This window comes from Macaca nemestrina, chromosome 6 (genome assembly GCF_043159975.1).
Source record: "Macaca nemestrina isolate mMacNem1 chromosome 6, mMacNem.hap1, whole genome shotgun sequence".
Classification (NCBI taxonomy): Eukaryota; Metazoa; Chordata; class Mammalia; order Primates; family Cercopithecidae; genus Macaca; species Macaca nemestrina.
In genome coordinates, this window is record NC_092130.1 from 13,253,988 (window position 1) to 13,272,613 (window position 18,626).

At 38.0% G+C, this 18,626-nt stretch overlaps 1 protein-coding gene across 11 annotated transcripts in view; it reads right to left on the reverse strand.

The window, feature by feature from the left end:
- LOC105480824 (teneurin transmembrane protein 2) overlaps nucleotides 1-18,626 on the reverse strand; it is a 3,943,693-nt gene that overhangs the window by 1,078,834 nt on the left and 2,846,233 nt on the right. Inside the window, exon 1 of one of the 11 annotated variants that reach the window (XM_011740001.3) lies at nucleotides 4,896-5,760. The exons of the other annotated variants lie outside the window; for them this stretch is intronic. The gene's annotated coding sequence lies outside the window, so the exon portion shown is untranslated. Of the gene's footprint in view, nucleotides 1-4,895; nucleotides 5,761-18,626 lie in introns of those variants that run through there. 11 annotated transcript variants of the gene reach the window in all.

An 18,626-nucleotide genomic window follows, 5' to 3' on the forward strand; every position in this document is an offset into this window, starting at 1 on the left:
GTTGAGTTGTTAAAGATTTTTCCTTGAGAATAAGATTATTCCTTTCAATACTGTGAAGTCATCTACAGAAGTTGCTAATGGATCTGGCAACATGTCAGTATGCCAGCAAGATCACCTTCCCTGTCCCTGCTGCCTTGTCATGTTATTTCTGTGTGAAAAAGTGAGAATTCAAGTACTATTCGGGTAAGAGAATTTTTAACAAGTTTTGAGTCTCACTATGTCTTCATTGTATTGTAAGCACACCTAACCAAATTGCCTACCTGACTCTACTGGGAGTGCATTTTCCAGTCTTTGAAATCAATAGACCACCCCTAATGTGGTTCTTCTTTTGTAGAACCGTATAGTCTTATGTAATGGTATCCAACTTTGCTCTTGGCCCTCTTGCCCTGTTCTATATAGATCTTACCTACACTCCTTTCCCCAGTACTAAAATAACCACTCTTCCCTGTTCTAATATGCATGCTTTCTGTCTAAGGAAAGATGACAATAAAATTCATATAATGATGCTCATAAAGCTGACCCACACTCACAGAGTACAGATCATAAAGAGCATGTATACAAGGGGTTAGAGATCTTAGTGGTTCCCTGAGAAATCTGTTCATGTTAAGTGATTTTGGACACACATATGTCCTAGCCACAGAAAAGAAATGGGATACTAAACAAAGTTTTCTGGGAATGATCAGAAAGAGACGTTCCAGTCAACCAATCTATCCTATTCACAAAACATCATATATATTTTTTAATGACATATACATGTTCTTTTGTAAATGAATATTATTCTGTGGATAACATACAGGATGTATGTTATATATGTGTGTGTATATATGTGTGTGTGTGATTATGTGTATATATATATAATATATATTCCTAGGTATAATATTAACTTTTTGAATTTTTTATAACCCTTCTAGAATTTCCTTTCCTGACAGGCATGAGTATATATCAAAGTTTCTTTTTTCTCAAGGATAAACAAATTATCCCAGCACCATTAATTGATGAACTAATGTGCTCAAAACACAAAATAAATGAAAACAAAAATTAATCAAGAAAATATTTACCAGTTACACAAGGAAAGATAACAAAGGTCAATTAAACACATGTATATGCAGATTAACAAAAACTAAAGCAACATGTATTTCACAAACGATTAAGAAGTTCATTCAAAAATAATCAAGCTTTGAATAGTAATAGAAAGGAAATAGGTTGCCCACCTGTTTCGTTAGCAACTTTCAAAGAAGCAGTATGTCCCGATTGGCATGCATTGGTGAAATGGACCCCCTCAAACACTGCAGATGAGAGTGTAGAAAAGAAAAGTGTAGAAAGGAGAAAGCCAGTAAGCCTTCAAAATACTTGTAGCTTTTGACCTAGAAATTGTATTATGGCTCTTTGACTCTCTCTTCTCCTGATTCCATGGTTCTTAGCAACTTAGAGTAAAGTAAAAAGTACCCTTGAAGATTTTATTAGATACCTGGTTTACATCACACTACGAGAATCAAGCAAAATACAGATTCCAGCTTGGCTCAATGTTAAAGACTTTTGCAAAGGTTTTCAAAGCTCCAAACATAGAAGGACTGTAAAATTTCCTTCCCACCAATCTAATTTCTCTGTCACGACACCTTTGCTATGACCCACATCTCAATGAGGCTTAGGAAGAGGGGATGGGAAACTTCATAGAGAGGTAGAGAGGACCTTCACCTTAAAAGGAGCTAAAGCTTTCAAAACAACCCTGGTCCTATTCTGAAAAGTATTTTCTTATCCTCAATATCTCATCCCCTGCCATATCTTAAAAATCCCAAAGTATAGAATTTGTACATTAGACTGGGGAAATCATTATTATGTTTATTTATACCCATTATACTCTTGTCAATGGAGGGCTGTGACCCTCCAACTCCAAGATCTGGGACTTACCTGTCTAATAAAGTTTCCAGTTCAATTAGACAAAGGGGACTCAAACAAAGACATCCCATCACGCAAATACGGAAAATTCAAAGCCAGCCTGCTTTGAAGAATTTGGACAGAATTTGAGTTAAGGGTGCCCTATTAGAAGTTTTATGCGTTCATTTCAAATAAAGTTTTAGACTTCCATAGGAATATTACGCCTCAATAAATTCTAATTCAGATAATTTATACTATGCAAATAATCTAAATTTTTAATATAAAGTTATATCTCAAGGTACCTGGTACGGTAACAGTGAAAAAAAAGAAAAAGAAAAAGAAATATGGTCTCAAATAGGGCACTGGGTATTTAAATTTTAGTACTTCCATATCATAAAATAATATATATCCACTCAAGAGCTGGGTGCAGTGGCTGGCATCTATAATCATAGCTATTCAGGAGGCTGGGGTAGGAGGATAACCTAAGCTCAGGAGTTTGAGGTTACAGTAAACTATGATCATGCCACTGCACCCTAGCCTGGGTGACAGAGCAAGACTTTGTCTCTCTAAAACAAAACAAAGAAAGAAAAGAAAGAAAAGAAAAGAAAAGAAAAGAGAAGAAAAGAAAAGAAAGAAAGAAAAAAGAAAGATACTATTTAATTTTGCTGTGATTTGGCGGTGTGCAAATTATAACATTACATTTAAAAATTGCTAAAACTCAAAAATAATAAATTGCACCTCTAAATTGTATTTTGTGGCTTCGGGAAACCAAATTCACAAATATTACAACTGTAGATACTTTTCGTCCACACCACATAACAAATAAAAATGTAAAACTTTAACGGCCTTTTTCAGACTATGAGTGATTCTATAACTACAGTAGTTTAAAAAGTAGATTTCTGGCTAATAGTCATCAGTTTATTTATTTATTTAGACTGCTTGACTGTATTGTCACTTCCATCTCAAACTGTAGAAAGTGGCTTTATTTTTGTGGTCATTTTCCAGGAAGGGGGTGAGGAATGATTAAAATGAACTTTTTATGGTGTGAATTACTGCATACATGAAAATGAATAGACGATAACAAGAAAAAAGTGTTAAAATGCATATAAGTAAGCCTCAGTGGAACAAAAACATCACGGACCTTTGGGTCATTCACAATCTAATCCACAAAAATGTAAAAAATGTATACAAAAAAATGGAAGGAAATATGCTGAATAATTTCTCCCTGCATAGTTTGATATCACGGAGTTTTTATCATCTTATTTGTCTCGATTGTCCAAATTTTCAAATGGGTATCATTCATATAATTTCAAAATCCAAACACCGCTAAGAAACAATGTTCACAGTGAGTATCAACTGCCCTTTTGTTACCGCCTAAAGACTTCTGGCTCTGCTAAATTATTTTCATCAGGAACAACCATTTCAAGGTACATAGAACTGGTCATAGTACTTGTCAAAAATTAAAAACTTTGTCAAACTCTTTTCTTTATGGCTTTATAAACAGTTTGTCGTCAAAAGTGAGCTGTTTGCAAAAGCAGCATAAAAAGGAAAAAAAAATGGTCTCTTTCCCTTTTATAGTGAGTGAAGGGTTTCCTATAATTTCAGCAGTCATTACGATTTACTAATGAAGACTTGAGATGGAGTCTAAAAAAGGAAATATAAAGTTAAGTGGCTCATTTCGTGTTTTGAGAGGTAAAATATTAAGAGGAAAAAGAAGTGCTATCTCATCAATCACAAACCACATAAAACTGGAAAAGTCAGGCAGCCCTTTCCAGCAGTAGCCCCTGCTGAAGAACGGCATCGGCCTAGCGAGACTACCTTCTAATAGGTGAGAGGCTATTTCAATCTCCATACCCATTCAATCACAGGGCTGTTTGAGCACTGACTGCCAATTACCCTGAATTATGTGTCATATAGTAGGTTTGCGATCTGGGCTATAGTGCATTAGGGACCCAGCAGAGACCACCATGTTGATTTGACAAGGTTCTTAGAGGCGGGATGAATAAATTAATGCAACAGAATGATTTTGATGAAGAGAAGATTGAAGCCAAGCTCCCAGAGATGGAAGATTAGTGACTAATCAGCTCTAACACCTGGTTTCCATAACGCTCTAATAACAACTCCTCACGCTCCTGTAACAAAACACAACAGCCTCTGCCAGGGGGAGAAATGTGAAATAGCCTCAAAAGTTATGGCTTGGGGTGTTTTAGTCACGACAGAATGTATTTCACCTGTTCGTGGCAAATCAGAGCAGCGGTAATTCTTTCCCCTCTTTATAACGGGAAGGAGGGTGGGAGATGGTTGTGAATTCAAAACCACCAGGCTCCCAGGAGAACAGATTGAATGAGAAATCCACTGCTGCTAACTTTTCAATTCAACTGACATCAGCTGAAAAGAGGAGGAGGCACACAAGGAGTGGGAGGGAGAAGAGAAGGAGGTTGAAATAGCTAACGCTGATGGGACTGTAGAGTCACATCATAGGGAGGAGAGAGACCCCAGGTGACAGTCAGCTCTAACCTCTTACCTTTAGGCTCAGAGGAGACAAAAACAAATGCCATCCAGACCCCAAGTCTCACTATTTTGGTCACATTGGAGAAGAGTTCAGGACCCGAACATCTGTCATGTAAAGCTAAGATGCAAGGTCACCAAATGCCTCATACAACTGCAAGCGAGTATCTTAAAATATACCTGTCATTTCTGCTCCTAACATGAGGGATTGCTCTTTGGGCCAATGCCCTTAATCAGCATCAGAAGAGGCAGCCTTTTGAGAACCAACATTATCCATTCCCCGTCTTCCCTTTTGCCATGGCTTCCTAAAAGGCAGGTCACTCATTATGAACAGTTTTGTTAAATCAGAAAACACTTCACTGAGATAATCTGTTGATTCTCACAGATTATCTGAGATGGATGCTGAAATCGCATTTTGATGTCTACCAGAACAGAGGCATCCAAGCATTAGAACCAAGCTCTTATGACTGCTTAAAAACAAAGTGAACCTACAGTAGCATCTCTGTACTAACCTGCGAATGACTCTGAGACCAAGAAAACCCAATTGACTGACAGCTGTGTGTCTGAAGACGTGGTGGGTAGAGAGGAGAAGTTATTCACATCACAACAACGGCAAGGATTTGTTTAGCAGAAGACGTAAGGTCAGTTCTCCCAGAAATGTTCCAACATGATTTGATACACTAGAATGAGACTCACAGTCAACCCGGAAAGGAAACAACACCATTGTGAGGCAGGTTGGCCTGTCTTTGTAGTTTCTATTCCCAACCGCAATTCCTGTTCACACAATTGGACTTTCTAGTCACAATCTGTTTAATTCTGTAACTTAATCTCTAGCCAATGGGCCGGATTGTCAATTTGGATTTCATGTTTCTTTTTGATTCTGGTTATTTCTCCATATAGGACACATTGCTGTGCTCCACATTCAGCTCATCAGCCTGCGAAGACCCACGTGTTTTTTTACGGTGACTGGCAGAGAAGGCAACTACACATCGTCCCAAGGGTTGGTTCCAAATTTGGTCTCCCAAAGGGAAGCTCGCTAACCTCCTCTAGGCATGCTTTAATTCCGACCCATTTTCGCAGTTTCATTTGTTCTAATACCTAATTCTTTCTTTGCTTCAGCAAGCCTCACCAAAGGGAACACCGGAGGAGAACCCTGTTGTTTTATCTGTATGACATTAGAAATCATTTCCTTTACCTCTTTTCCGGTTTTTCACCCCCAAACTCCAATTTAAGCCTCGGTCGCAAAGGTCAGAAGTACATCTTTCAAACACAACATGTTGTCACGCTATACGTCTATATTAATTTATGCCTAATCTTCTCTTTTCTATTGTTTTATTTTCTCTCTCTGTTGAAATGTTTTAGTGAGTATTGTTAAACCAAGTAAAGAGTCCTCTTCACATAAACTTTCAAAGCAAAATTCAGGGAGGAAAAAAAGGTTGATCTTTAAAAGGGCTGATTGAACTTGGACTCATAAAAGACACATTCTGGGCCATTGGCTGAATTCCACTCTGTTAAATGTTTTTATCTTCTTACCCCAAATTATAAATGCCCTAAGCCATAAAGCAGAGAAAAGCCAGGTATCATCAGTGTCCTGCTCAAAAGTTTCCCTGCCACCACCAAAGGAATCCGTAGATATTCCGAGGAGTTAGTGTGGTTTTGGTGGGAGTGGCGGGTAGTAGTTTTGTGTGTACAAACCTTAGGATAGAACATAATTGCTATAATAACAAAACCCTCAAATCTGAAGTGAGACAGGCTTTGTCTCCTGTCCCTGCAAAGACACACCAAAGGTTTCTGAGGGCCATGAAAGGAGCATGGAGGCTTATGGTTAATCTGAAAATGTGTCATTTTTCTAAACAATGGTATCCAAAACAAATGACCGTCAAGAAATGGAACCAAATGACATCACTAGTCTACCTGTCACCATTGTGTGGTTCTACAGCATAAAGTTTATATAAGACTAACTAGATATGAATCTCATGGAAGAACTTGAAATCTACGATAGTGATTGCTGATGGGTTATAGATGCTTTTGAGAATATGTTATATTCTCAAATATTCAAATATATGTTGGACTTCTAAGCATATATTCAAATATGTGTTGAAACATGTAAAAGCCTCACTCAAAAATAGGGCAAGTATTTATACATGCATAAAAATGTGCATATTATTTCAGGGGTTGTATTCAAGGATAAGAATCACTGTAGAAGAGCCGGTCATGGTGGCTCATGCCTGTAATCCCAGCACTTTGGAGGCTGAGGAGGGCAGATCACCTGAGGTCGGGAGTTCGAGACTAGACTGACCAACATGGAGAAACCCCGTCTCTACTAAAAATACAAAATTAGCTGGGCATGGTGGCACATGCCTGTAATCCCAGCTACTAGGGAGGCCAAGACAGGAGAATCGCTTGAAAATGGGAGGCGGAGGTTGCAGTGAGCTGAGATCGCGCCGTTGCACTCCAGCCTGGGCAACAAGAGTGAAACTCCATCTCAAAAAAAAAAAAAAAAAAAAAAAATCACTGTAGAAGATATCAATAATGTAATTTATTTTGGTCATTTACAATATAACATCAGCACATTAAAATCCCCAAATCAACTAGGTTCTTAGTTTCAAGGTGCAGAAGGGAAACTGGTGTGTTAAATAGGTTATGGTGAGCAAAAAAAAGAAGCCCTAATTATGGCCCTTATCTCCCCAAAGCTTCAGTCATGTAACAGTGAAATCAGGGTGTATTTGTCAGGGTTCTCCAGAGAAACAGAACCAGTAGGATAAAGATAGATAGATGAGGTCAGGCATGGTGACTCATGCCTGTAATCCCAGCACTTTGGGAGGCCAAGGTGGGCAGATCATCTGAGGCCAGGAGTTCAAGACCAGCCTGGCCAACATGCTGAAACCCCTCTACTAAAAATACAAAAATTAGCCAGGTGTGGTGGCGTGTGCCTGTAATCCCAGCTACTCAGGAGGCTGAGGCAGGAGAATTGCTTGAACCTGGGAGGCGGAAGTTGCAGTGAGCTGAGACTGCGCCATTGCATTGCAGCCTGGATGACAGAGTGAGACTCCATCTCAAAACAAACAAACACAAACAAACAAAAGATGGATAGATAGATGAATATGTACGTAGATATAGACAGATTCATTATGGAAATTGGCTCATTTGATTATGAAGGCTTAGAAGTCCTACCATCTTTCATCTGCAAACTAGAGACCCAGGAAAACTAGCATTTTAATCCAGTCTGAATCCAAAGGCCTAAGAATAGTGTGAGAGTGGAAGCAGGGGTAGGTAGAGAGTGCTAGTGTAAGTTCTGGATTGAGAAGGCTGGAGAACCAGGAGCTCTGGTCTGAAGTCAGGAGGAGATGGATGACCGAGCAAAAGAAAACAGAGACAATTTAGCCCTTCCTCCATCTTTTTGTTTTATTCAGGCTTACAGAGGGTTGAATGATCCTTGCCCCGCCCCCCACACTCCTGACATTAGTGAGGACAGATCTCAGTCTACTGATTCAAAGGTTAAACCCTTTCAGAAACACCCTCAGAGACATACACAATCGTATTTTATCAGCTGTCTGGGCATCCCTTATTCCAGCCAAGTAGACACATAAAATTATCTGTATCAGAGAAAGACAGGGAAGTAGAAAAGTTGCAAAGGGAAATATATTGCTTTATTCAATTGGCTGCCTTTGTAAAATAAAAAAATTCTGATTACCATCTTTATTTTTGAAAATTTCAGTGATCAATGGGGTAAATATCAAGGTAATGAGATGACATAGAAAGCATCTTTTCCATGGGTACTAAAGCCAGAAGCTAGTTCATAAAATGAAGATGCTTCAGTTGCTTTTCTGTAAGAATATGTTGACCGTACCTAGCTTACAGGCAGATTGGGAGGATTAAATAGGTTAAAGTGTCTGAAAGAGATTTGCAGACTGTTAGGCACTGCACAAATGTCAGTTATTATTTTAACAAAGGGCTACAGGCTTTTAATATTATTCATATTGGATGAAAATGCAAAAGATCTTAGAATCCCTTTTGATTGCTCCCATATTAACCTAATAACCAACCAGCAGAAGTTGTGCTTTGAACCCTGTTTGGAGTAGTAAAGAAGAGGACATAAAGTTATTTATCACAACAGAAATGATAAAGCAGCTGAAGTTTGGAATTCAGTCTGCAGCCTACAGTCTATAGTAACGACTACATCAATTATATTTTGCATTTTGCGAAGTATTTAAAGCAGTGATCTCCAACATGGGCTTGGTGACTCAGGGTCAGGGAACAAGAACATTCACAGGGGTGGGAGGAAGAGATTATGAAAACTACTATTTGTTGTAATTTATTTTGTTTTTGAGAAAAAGAATCATTTTTATTTAATGACATGCATGACACGATAATATAGCCATACGTATATTTAATTTATATTAAATATTATGGTGTCACGCATGCCACCCCTGGGGACTGACTGGGGAACCCTGCTCTAACATATGTGTGTATGAACATATGTATGTAGAGCAGGGGTCCCTAACCCCCAGGGCCACACAGCAGGAGATGCGAGTGAAAAAGCTAAGTTCTGCCTCCTGTCACATCAGCAGCAGCATTAAATTCTCAAGAGGAGCGCGAACCCCATTGTGAACTGCGCATGCGCGGGATCCAGGTTGCGTGCTCCTCATGAGAAAACCAAGGCTGGGAAAAGCTAAGTGTTTTCTGCTGCATCTTACCTAAAAGACTAAGAACAGAATTCCAGGTTTGGGTTCTAACTCTTGTGCGCCACACCTTTATACCCAGCGGGGCCAGTTTGAAATCAGCTGTTGGCAGATAGCCTGAGGTAGCCTGAGGACTGCAAAATAGATCAGTGTTAGGTCAGGCAGCACAGATGGAATGAGGGCGTAAGAAGGAGAAATGAGTTGACTTTCTTGGATAGGTCAGTATAGGAATGCTCTTCTAACATAGAATTGGGTTATGTTCAAGAGGACTCATTAGAATATATTCACATAAGGGTCAGGCATGTACAGATCCCAAACACTCGCAAAGTGATCCTGATCACTTCTGCCGCCCTTTAAGTGCTCTGACATGATACTGAAATAGTGTAGAAATGAGACACTTCCCTCCAACCCCCCAACAAAAAGCAAAAACAAAAAGTTTTTACCATTACGATGTTTATGTGTAATTTATAAACGGTATTTTCAGTATTTCTTGCACTTTCCTATCTTGGTATAAGGTCCTCTATAAATGCTAACTATTGCTTGTATTTAACAAGCCTCAGTCACAAGAAAAATACACAGCTCAGTTGCTGCAATCAGGGCAAAATGGCGGAAAGGAAATGGCCTATTCTAGGTTGTAACAACATAAACTTTAATTCCTCACCTCATGTTCCCCTCCCTATTTTCTGGTTCAAAAATATATTGCAAGCTAAGAATTCATTCTCTCAGATATCTTCAAAGAATATGTTTTCAACAACAGGAATTAGTATAATTCTCCTTGAAAACACCAAGTAATCTGTTCTTTTGAGTGAGTTTTGTGTACATAGGTCGAGTGGCCAAAAATAGATCTAAAAATAACATATGTTTTCTGAATATAGAGGTTTCAAAGGTATGTGTGCTTCTAGGCCAAAAAATAAATGTTAGAAAATGTCCTTTTTCTAAGTCAAGAAGAAAATTACAAAATTACTGTTAATGTATAAAATTAGGTGTGTACTTAAAATTGATTTACCATACTAGTTGTAGTAAATTAATTATATTGGTACATTTCCACTTCTGAAATCCATATCAGAAATGTGTCTTAAAAATTCAGTAAGTGGCCATTTTTTTCGTCATGGCTCAGGTGGTTCATATTGCTGATTTTGCAAGTTGGCTTGCTTGGATATGAGCCATTGATATATAAAATACATATGTTACAGAATCATAGAATCTGAGGGCTAGCAAAAATCTTTAGAATAATCTGGTTGATCTCTTATTTTTCTGAAGAGTAAAAAGTGTGTCCCCAAGTTGAAACTCAAACAGCTGGGTTGGTAAACAACAAGAAACCTAACATGATACATTTATTCAACAAATGTTTACTGGCCTGATTCTGGGTAGATAGCACATTCAGAGATCATAATATGGCCACATAAATTATCAAAATCAAGGAAGAGGTTGGCTGTATTGTCTAGCTGACAAAGAAGATGTTTCACAACATGTTATTTGTTCCTGATATGTAAATATGATACATTGCTAAAAGGGCAACTGTGACTTAAGCATCTGTTTTCCTAATAAGTACTATACCTATCAGATTTGCACACTTGGAAATTGAGGAGAGATGATTTCCTAAAAGCCGTATACATCAAGTAAGTGGTAGAGTCAGGACCAATATGAAGCTGAATATATCATCAAACCAGCATCATTTTCATGCTTGACCTTACATACAAGCCATACCAGCATTTCTAATCATGTGTATGAATGCGAGGTATAAAGTGAGGGATGATTCACAGAAAACCATGGTGAGAAACAGCATAATGGGCCTTTAAATGCAACCTTGCCTAAATTGTATAAATAATATTAGTTCCCCTTGATTTGTGGGAAAGAGGACGGAGAACAGAAATTAAGATCTAAGGAAAATAATCTTTTTTAAGAAACAGTGGGACACTTTAATATCAGCATTTGTTCTTGCATTTAAACACAATATTGATTTTTTAAAATGAGTTGTAAATATTTAAAAATGCATTAATATTAATAAAAAATGCACACGTTTCATAAGATCACCTCAAAATAATTTGGAACTCAAAAGAGCATGAAGTTATTAGTATCATTATTTCGGGAGGGTTTCCCTGCAAAAGCAGCAGTGGAGGAATAGAATCTGGTATCACCACATCTGAAATGTAAAAACATAAGAAATTGTGGGCACATGTGGAAATTTTCTTCATTTCCATTCCTCCCCTCAAAAATAAAAAAGTTACTTCTCTGACAACTTATTTTGGCTTAGAGCCAAAAAGGCAAATGGAAAATCAGAATTTATGGATTTTTTTAAAAAGTAGACATTTTCTAATGTTGTAAAAACAATAAAGAACATAAAAAGTTTATAAAATATTTTAGACAGATTTCTAAATCCATTTCTTAAAAGTATAAATTCATCTAATCACTGTTAGTCTTAAAATAATGCAGCAGAAAATAGAAAAACTCAGAATGATGTTCCAAATTAAAATACAACTGGGATTACAGTGTACTTTAAAAAGGCAACAAAAATCTTTCAAGGAAATAAGAAACATTTATTTAATGCTTAATGGATACATTGAAGTACTGTAGCAACCTATTTGAAGAATAATTTCACATTTACTCAATTGGATTTAGAAAAAAAATCATTATAAATATATAAGATATTAGCAGAACTTCTCCTGCAAGTATTTTTTAAAATTTAAATCAATATCATTAGCTCTGCTATTTTCCTTCCAAGCATCCAAATAGCAAATGCTAAAATAATGTTTACCTGAAGTGTTTTACTACATATTTAAATTTTAATAAGAAAACAAATGATACCTGTGTACTGAATTTGATAGGGATATTAGTTATTATGAAATCTTTCCTAATTTAACTTTTATTATGGATAAAACCTCAAATAAGATCTGCTATTTATAAACGTATTTGCCTTTTTTGTAGAAATAAACAGGGACTACCCACACACAGTACCTGGACACAGAGGATAAGGAAAAGTGTTTTACTTCTAAATCCCTTCTAAAGGAATCCGAGGTTTCAGGCAAAATGTAATATGTAGATTTCTTAAGTTTCATAACAAAGCAAAAATAGAAGAGTTAGGTATTCTTAATGTGTTATGTTACAATGAAAAATTACTTTAACCTGCTTCTCCTTCACTCTACTGAAACCCACATACTTCGCAATTTTGATTACATACAGAATTGGCTGTGTGAAATTTTAATATTTTCATTAGTATATTTATTTGCAAAAAGTAGGAACTCATTTATATATTTTCTGTTTTATGCAGCATCATTTCTTTACTCATGTTGAGCCAGACACATTTAAACATTTTGTGCTTTACTCAACAATATATTTGTTATACATGTTGACCTAAAGGTAGGATATGTGAACAAGAAAATACACACACACACACACACACACACACACACACACACACACACACACACAAATGAGCTGCTCCCTAGGGAAAAAAAAACAAAAAGAAAAACAAAAACAAAAAACCCAGAGAACCGAGGAAAAGAAGAATTTTGAAATGTAAACACTTGTGTTGATTCAAAAGAAAGAATGAAGAGAAGGAAGGAAAGAGAGGGTGAGAAGGAAGAAGAAAAAGGAGTTTTGAATAAGACTACAGAGGAATAAAGGGTTACCGCTAGATTTGTTTCTATAACAAACTTAAATAACCTCATTTCAGGGAAAATCAGGCCAACCAGGTCAGCATTTTTGTTGTCATAGGTTCTAAAATACCACGACTGCTGTGCCTAAATTTTCTGCAAAATCTTTTAGGAAAATCATTCCGCAAGTACATACCATGGTTATTCCTAGCCCATCTCTGTGCTATTCTGCTTGAAGACTCCCCTTATTAACAAAGCAATGCTAGGATTGAGGAATCAAAATACAGTTGATCCTTGAACAACGCAGGTTGGAATCGCATAGGTCCACTTACATGTGGATTTTTTTTTTTTTTTTTTTTTTTAGATAAAAGCTACAGCCAGTGTGCTTGCCTTTCCTGGCTCCCCTTTTATCTCCTCCACCCCTTCAGCCTCTACCACCCCAGAGACAGCAAGACCCACTCGTCCTCTTTCTCCCCCTCCTAGGCTTGAAGATGACCAGGATGAAGAACTTTATGATGATCCATTTCGACTTAATAAATATATTTTCTCTTCCTTCTGATTTTCTCAACAACAATTTCCTTTCTCTAACTTACCTTATTTTAGGAATGCAGTATATAATACATATAACCCACAAAACGTGTGTTAATTAACTACTGATGTTACCAGTCAGGCTTCTATCCAACAGTAAGCGATGAGTAGTTAAGTTTTGGGGGAGTCAAAAGCCATACACAGATTCTCAACTGCAAGGTGTAGTTGGTGACGCTAACCCCTGTATTGTTCAATGGGCAACTGCTGCCTTCCGACAGCAAAATTCAACTGGTCTACAGATAACTGGTCAGGTCAGGCTGGGGCAATTTCTTTCTCCAGGAAGAATGAAGAAAAGCCAAGAAAAGGAGGGAGAGAGAAGGATTTGTAAAGAAGCACTTACTCTGTTTGGGAGGCCGAGGCAGGCAGATCACCTGAGGTCAGCGGTTCGAGACCAGCCTGACCAACGTGGAGAAACCCGGTCTCTACTAAAAATACAAAATTAGCCCCGTGTGGTGGCACATGCCTGTAATCTCAGCTACTCGGGAGGCTGAGGAAGGAGATTTGCTTGAATCCGGGAGGCAGACATTGTGGTGAGCCAAGATATAACGCCACTGCACTCCACCCTGGGCAACAAGAGTGAAACTCCGTCTCAAAAAAGAAAAAAAAGGAAGCACTTACTCTGAAAAGGGCTGGGAGGAATGGAAGTGGGAGGACACAGCCAAAGAACCAGAACCAGGTCAAACAGTACCAACAGGACTCAGCTTTGGCCCGGGTTGGCTCCTTCTCCAGCTTCGCCAAGTCCTGCCTTTCCATGAATATCCTTCACGTATGCTCTGTTGTCTCAGCCTTCTTTTCTATTCTCCCAGCTTGGAAGAAAGTTCATCTTTATTATTTTAAAACTTTGCACATGCAGCTTATATCCAGACATGCCAGCTCCAAGACTGTGCCCAAACCACACAGTGACCAACCTTACTGGTTTGACAGGGGCTAAGGGCTTCCTAAGGACCTGAGACATTCAATGATAAAACGGAGTTGTGGACAAGTCTGTAAAAGTCGGTAAATCTATTTCTGAATTTCTTCTCTTGTTCTATGGTCCTATCAGCCATAAAGACATTCCTAATGAAGTCAGGTCAAGAAATGAACTGCAAACTAAAAGTTGTAAGTATATAAGCAGAAATTTGGTGGGGAGCCGGGGTTGGGGGGGGAGGGCTCAGGAAACCTATGCCACCAATAAGCCTTATTTACTAAAGGGGAAAAATGCCTACCGCGTATAAATCCTATAGTAACTGTTAATCCTCTCCAGAATGAAATAAAATAAAATAAAAAGGAATGTAGCTGATAAATTACTTACTGAAAATGTAATGCTCAAAGCAGTAACCACAATGCAATAATTATAGGACTTGATTAAACATAAAAATAAATCTGTCTTTTACTTCTCTCTCATCCCATTAGTACGTACAATGAAAGGGAAAGCCTTTTTAAAAGGTACCTCACGGCCAATTTTTTCCCCCTTAATTCTGCATCGTGACAAACAAAGGTAAAATCAAAAATCATGCAAGCGGTGAAGTAGAAGCTTTTTCCTATTATCCTTGGAAGGATGAGGACAGTGCCAATTAAAAACATGTTTCCATGTAGCTTTCAGAAAATGCTTTTTTTTTTTTTAACTCCTTGAGAGTGGAATGCCTTATTAAGAGAAAAAAAAATCACAAAGCATAACAGCTTATAAATCATCAATATTTGGGGGAAAATCAATCCATTTGTCTCAATTTAAACATATGGAACCTCTCCTAACCTCATTGATGTATGTTCATAAAGTCTGAAATGAAAATGAGCATTGAATCTCTAAAAATATATGCTAACAATGTTGCCTTTCTTAAGGTAACAAGAAAAGGCTGGATAATTCAATAGAACATGAGCAAATGAAGCTGTTTCTGCTTTAAGTGGAAGAATGTGGCCCCATTTTATATGCGTGTGTGCAAGTCTCAATGTGACTTTTTTCCCTCTGTTGAGATACTTGACTTTGATTTTATTTTTATCATTTACGCTGTGAAATGCCAACACCATGCCATTCCTACAAAACACGCTTTTATCCATTTTTTTTAAGTTCACGTTCAAGTTAGAAAGTAAGTCATATCGCCAGATCTCGTTTTGTAAAGGTTGTACTCGCCACAGGCTTAACACAACGGTGGGAGACAGTGTGGAAGGGATCGATAAAGTAGTATTACCCTTTGTGATGGTGAGGCTCCGCAGGACATTCCGGCTTAACTCTGCTGTCTGTGCTAACACTCCATCCTTACCCACTGGGAGAGTGCACTAAAGCACAGTTACGGACCAAGAGCCCCGACCAGGATGAGAAACTCACTTCCTTCACCTTGTTCTGGAGCTGCTTTAATAAAGCCAGAGAAAATCTGGATGCTTTAATGTGGAGTTTCCAATTTGAAAGCCAAATGTATAAACACCCTGAAGTCCGAGGGCATAGGTCTTGACATTCAGACAGGTGTATGCATTGTCCAAGATGCTTCACTTTGACAGAAGGCGTATAAATGCAGAATTTCTTCCACCTCAACTTGTCACTTGTGATTTTAAAAAGCCAGCTTTTGTGATTGTAGGGATGCAATACTGCAATGTAATGAGTTTATATTAATAGCTTCCTTCACTTGCCAAGTGGACTTAGGGAATAATATGTTAAATTTCCCTCCAAATTAAATGTTTATAATTTCTCATTTGTCACTGTAAGAGTAAAATTACAACTCTATGGTTATGAATGTTATAAGGTCTGAGGATATGATCATGCTGTCACCATTCATGTTAATAGGCGGCAGCTGAGGCTGCTCAGGCCTGAGACTTTGAGGCTTTGCATGTTTCATAGAAGGGACCATATGGACCTGCTGTAGTTCTTCTTTTCTAATAAGAGTACTGAGGCTTTCATTTAATTAAATAGAGCTCACTTCGCCATTCAGGCAAAGTTAATGACAAGTAATACAGATTCATTTATAGGGCCTTATGACAGTACAACTGATTTAAGTCCTTTTCCATGTCCCTATTATCTTTCAGGCCACATGTCAACTGCTTTCCCTGACACGAATATGGTGGCCATCTCCCTCTGGTCCTCTCTCCCATCAAATATGTCTCTCATTGGAATTGAACTTTCTCTGAGTCTTGACACCCATCCTATCCCCTAGGATAAGACCAAGGCACTTTTGTATCTTCTAATACCTGATTTAAGAATCGACATTATTTGACAAAAGCCAACAGCGAACCTACCAGGGAATACATGCAAATAAATGAGGATGGGTCTGCAGAGAACTGTGTTTTCTGCCTCTAAGCAAACTGCCCGCAAGGGATTGAAATTCAGGTTAGGTATGACATTTTGGGACTCAAACAACTGGCCTTCTCCATCATCACAGGAGATCTTTAAAGAGGAAGTTTTGGATTTCGGTATAATTACCAATTTCCCTTACTGGTGACTGTCTTGTAGTCTAATTTTTTTCTTCTTATATGTGTACTTGCCTCAAATAATGCTGTACTACATAATTACTAGCCATTAAGTACAAACACCATTGTTAAATCTTTTAGGCTTAGGCTGTCAGGTGAAAAACTGGAGGAAAAAAGCCCTTTTTAACTCATAGAACAAATTCATTTCCCCTTTGTCTCAACTTTCCTTGATTGGACTACACCTGGCTCTTATTTTTAAAACTAAAAGCATCATTAATGTGATTAACTAAAGAGCCAGCTGCCATAGGTCGACACCCTCAGCAATACTAGGAACTCGGAAAAGCTTTGACATTGCAGTTTTTCTTTGCCTTGTCCCAGATAAAATTCTCAGGTCAAGGTACCTAAGGTCTCTGAAAGTGAGAAGAAACGATATTAAAAATATATCCCTTATCCACGTTCCCCATCCAGATTAAACCATGGGGGTCACACAGAGACTGCTTTATTTTCCATCCTAATAGGTTATTTTCCCCTTAGTTATTACGTTGATATCTTTTTTATAGTTTTGGGAAAGTATAAAACTACACAAAAAGCACCTTACGTGGAAGATACAATTATGAGCAAGAGTAAGCCCTGTCCTCAAGGGGCATAAAATCTGAAAGAGTAAAGAAGTACTAAATACAAGTGGTTGTAATTGAGGCCACTGCAAAGCACAGAGATATGAAAGTCAGCATGATTCACCCGTGTGATACTTCTACATTACTTGGAAGCATAGGATCAATCCTGCTAAGCTACATTTATACCTTCCTTTTTAAGTTGGTAGAGGAATAAATAAGATCACAATTGCAAACCTCTAGATAATATGCATATGATAAATAGTATCTATTTCATTAATTAAAGTCATTGTAATGCACAGCCCAGTTAGACAGAATGATAAAATGGCAGAGAAAGCTCAGTGAGTTTGGGGAACAGGAGCTCAGCCCTACCTGGCTGATGGTTCAAGAAAGGCTCCACAAAAGTAAAGGGCTATGTTTAGTCACGAAGCACAAGTTGGGTAAAAAAGAACACAACAACAAAAAGTTTCAGACATACACAAAAGACGCATTCAGAAATAACTGGGTTGGGCGAGAATGTCAAGTTCCTACAGAGAATATTCTAGAAGATCAGCTTGAAAGAATAGGAGAGAGCCTCACTGAGAGAATATCATCAGGGATTTGCTGTTAATTTGAAGTCCAGTGAGGATTCTCAATGTTTAGAGATTCACATCTTTATGAAGTCATCTGGCAACCTTGTGGAAAGGTTTTGATTTGAGAAAGATTACAGATACGGCTGGGCACAGTGGCTCACTCCTGTAATCCTAGTACTTTGGGAGGCCAAGGTGGATGGATCACTTAGGTCAGGAGTTCAAGACCGACCTCACCAATACAGTGAAACCCCATCTCTACTAAAAATACAAAAATTAGCCGGGTGCCATGGCACACACCTGTAATTCCAGCTACTCAGGGGGCTGAGGCAGGAGAATTGCTTGAACCTGGGAGATGGAGGGTGCAGTGAACTGAGATCGCATGCAGCTGCATTCCAGCCTGGGCAACAGAGTAAGACTGTCTCAAAAACAAAAACAAAAAGAAAGACCACAGACCACAGATAAAGAGGTAGAAGCACTGTGAGAGTTTAGGCCAGAGGAAACGAGGGCCTTTTATCAGAATGATGATAGAATGAGTGATAAAAATGATGGCAGAGAGGGGAAACATTGAAGACAGAAAATTCAGGAGTTGGCAATTAATTGAATGTGCGGTATGACAGAGAAAGGGGACCACATTTTAAAGACTCACATTTCAAGTCCCATGACAAAGAATGTGACAAAATGTTACACATACAAAAGTAATCCGTATTGGAGATGATATTATCTTTTGGATCACATAAGTCACCTCAGTTCTTGCTAAATGTATTACATCATTTTAAAGCTTAAAAAAATTGTGTTACCACTGGCCACCTGAAACTAAAATTA